We start from the raw sequence: 3,163 nt of genomic DNA on the forward strand, positions 1-3,163 counted from the left end.
TGACGTTTGTGATGTCAGGCAATTTTTTTCCCTCCCCAAGTCTGGGAGGGGAGAGGAAAGAGGAGGTGAAGTGCAGAGGATGGACACAAGTGCACAAAACACACAGTTCAGCAGCAGCAAGCAAGCAAGCAACCACAGCCGCCTCTCCAAGAAGAAGCCACTCACCTCTGGCCAACCTGGCCCTTCCGACTTCAGTCTCTCAACTTCTGCCAGGGGAGCATCACTCATTTGCCACCAGCGCCTGGGTTTGGTGTGTTTCTTCTCTGTGCAGGTTGCTCTGTAACTAAATTATAGGATGACTCAGAAGAAGCCAGCTTTCTCCTTCTTTGCAGCACTGCTGCTGTGTTGAGTTGTGTTTCTTCTTTTTCTCCTGGAAACTTTGATTTTGGGGGAGATGCGATCAGATCTAGGGGGAGGGGATGTCCATTCTTCTCTCCTTCTCACCTTTAAAGGCCAGAGAGAGCTAACACAAAGGTAAAGAAGGAGCATCTTTTCCTATAGAATGGGGTAAGAGGGTGGCATGTTGGCTCCCAGGTTGGATCCTGGCTCCAATTCAACGCAGCCTTGTCTGGTTTTGAAATGGAAATGGGGGTAATGCAAATTCCAAGTGCTCTTGATTCTCTGTGGCTCTGGAGGAAAAACTAGCCAACTTTGGGGTAAATTTGGAAGCACAGCTGCTTGGCCTCCTGACAGTCCCACAATTGAGGCAGCAAAAACAGTCCTGACAGCTGTCATTTTCTGCCAAGAGCAGCTCTTTTGTCCAGCCAAAGGCTCTTCATTGCTCTGCCATTCCCACACCACTTCCAAAGGGTTTTGTGTATTTCTTGCACACCTTCAACTTGTCCCAGCTAACTAAAAAAGTGCCAGGGCTCTAATCCCTGCAAGGCCTGCTTCCACTTCCTCTCCCTAAAGGGAAGAGGGTCAAGTTGCCTCAGTCCTGCAAACCTCCAGCGTCACATCCAAAGAGGAATGGGACTCCCAGCTTCTGGTGGAGGGGAAAGGTGGGCATAAATAAAGTGAAGAGGAAGAGACTGGGAAAAGGAAGAGGGGGGAGGAGAAGAGAGAGGAGGAAAGGAAGAGGAGGAGGAGGAAGAGGAAAAAGCAGAGGAGGAAGAGGGAGAAGAGAGAGAGGGAGAAGAAAGGGTTAAGAAGAGGAGGAGGAAAAAGAGGAGAGTGAGAAGGAAGAGAAGAGGAAGAAGAAAATGAAGAGAGGAGAAAGGAAGAGGGGAAAAAAGAGGTGTTAAGGGGACAAATGAACAGGAGAATGGAGGGAGGCCTTGGGCTCAGGAAAACGAAGCAAGAGAGACAGTGGTAGGGAGAAATGAGGAGGTGAAGAAGAGAGGGAGGACAAGATGGAGAGAATCAGAGGCAAATCCCTAGGACTTTCCAGGGGCAGCCCATGGCTCCCATGATACCAATGGAGTGATGCATCTGACCTTTAGAAGCGCTGTCCAAGGTGGGGAACCTGTTTTGAGGCCTGTGGTTTTGTTGGATCCTGAGGTTCAGCTCCTTGAAAGGCTCCCTTAAACTTGGGACTGAAACCCAGGATAGATTGACCGCTCCCAGTGAGACAGACACACCTGCGGCTGCCAAGGGAACCTGCCGCCAGCAACAGCAAAGACCCTGCTGTGGCATGGAAGAGACAACAAAACCTTTGGGGTGCAGGTGGAAGACGCCTTGGTTTCTGCTGCCCTTTTGAGTTCTCTTTTGGATTCTTCCATGCTGCGAAGAAACACGCAAACGTACAGATCATGCAAAGTGCAGCTGCCGAAAACAAACATTGCCATTCACCGCCATTGTTTCTCGATAGCAACACATGTGCGCCTGTATAAGACGGTTTATAAGAAGAATTAAACCGCTGGGGAGAAAAATTACAGGGAAGAGCTATCTCTGCGCTCTCCTTGTGCTGACGGCTATCAAATGCACAATAGAAGGGGATGTTTATTTACGAGACAAAAGTCATAATTTTTCAGGAGCGAGGAAAGAAGCAAGCAGCCCCTTCTTCCTACTCACAGAGTGAATTATTCATCGTATTAGAAATCCTCCAGATCCAGAATCTCTGGCTGCAACTCAGCACCGTTGGGCTTTGTTTTTGCTTAGAGCCACTTTTGCCCATCCAGCCAAAAGCAACGGCCGAGGGAGAAAACGGGGAAATCTGGTAGTCATCACCCTTAAAGGCTTCCAGAGGAACTGAAGTGGATTTGGGCTAAGTGCTTTTCAAGTCCAGACAACAAAAGGAGAGTCTCTGCCCCAGACAGCTTCCAGTAAGAAATGGAGCCAACATAGAGAAAGGAATGAATGGAGTTGAGTTAACATTCCCAAAATCGAGAGAGACACATCTCCTGGGCCTAGGCCTATCCTCTTTGTCTCACTCTATATGTTTCAGCAACAGATATTTTGGAGAAGAGAAACTCCTCTCCATTGCAGGCTTTCAAGCCTTTTCTGTCTTTTGCAGAAGCAAGGGGAGTCTGAATGCCTCCATTAAGGCGCTTGCGAGGGTGTTTGCCTGCCAATTGTGATGGCTTTCCCCTTGTGGCAACACTCAGCTTCATTTTGCAGCAAAACGTCTGGCTCCAAACTCCAGAGAAGCTGCTCCTTGGCATCAGGGTTGTAGCAATGGAGGGCAGGGATGAAGGCCTGGCTTCATTTCTAGCATTGGCCACCATTCTGGATCAAAATAGAGGCTCCTCCATTTCCTGCATGGTGGCTGCGCGCGATCCGAATCAATCCGACAGCTTACTCACACTATGCGGATCATTGTGGTTCTCCAAAAAAAGAACCACTAAAGGGATCTGGTGCCAAATGCACCAGTTTAAATGGGCTTTTCAGTTGCCCCCCCCAAAAAAAAAAACCCTGCACCAAGTACAATAAGTACAAATCTGAATGACAGGGAGGGAAATAACCTGGTTTCCAAACTGGGTTATTTTGTAGTGTGAATGGGGCTCATGAAGAACAGTCACTCAGCCCCTTAAGACTTAACTGGAATGACAGCCCCATCTACTTACCTAGTAGGGGACACCCTTTGGGGTCTTTTTTCCCCAATTGAAAAAGAAAGCCCCCAGAGGAGACCCTGGCCAGCCCCCCCCCAATATTTGGCAATATAAAATGATGATGATGATGATGATGATGATGATGATGATGATGATGATGATGATGATGATGA

The sequence above is a fragment of the Sceloporus undulatus genome, chromosome 6, assembly GCF_019175285.1.
Source record: "Sceloporus undulatus isolate JIND9_A2432 ecotype Alabama chromosome 6, SceUnd_v1.1, whole genome shotgun sequence".
Classification (NCBI taxonomy): domain Eukaryota; kingdom Metazoa; phylum Chordata; class Lepidosauria; order Squamata; family Phrynosomatidae; genus Sceloporus; species Sceloporus undulatus.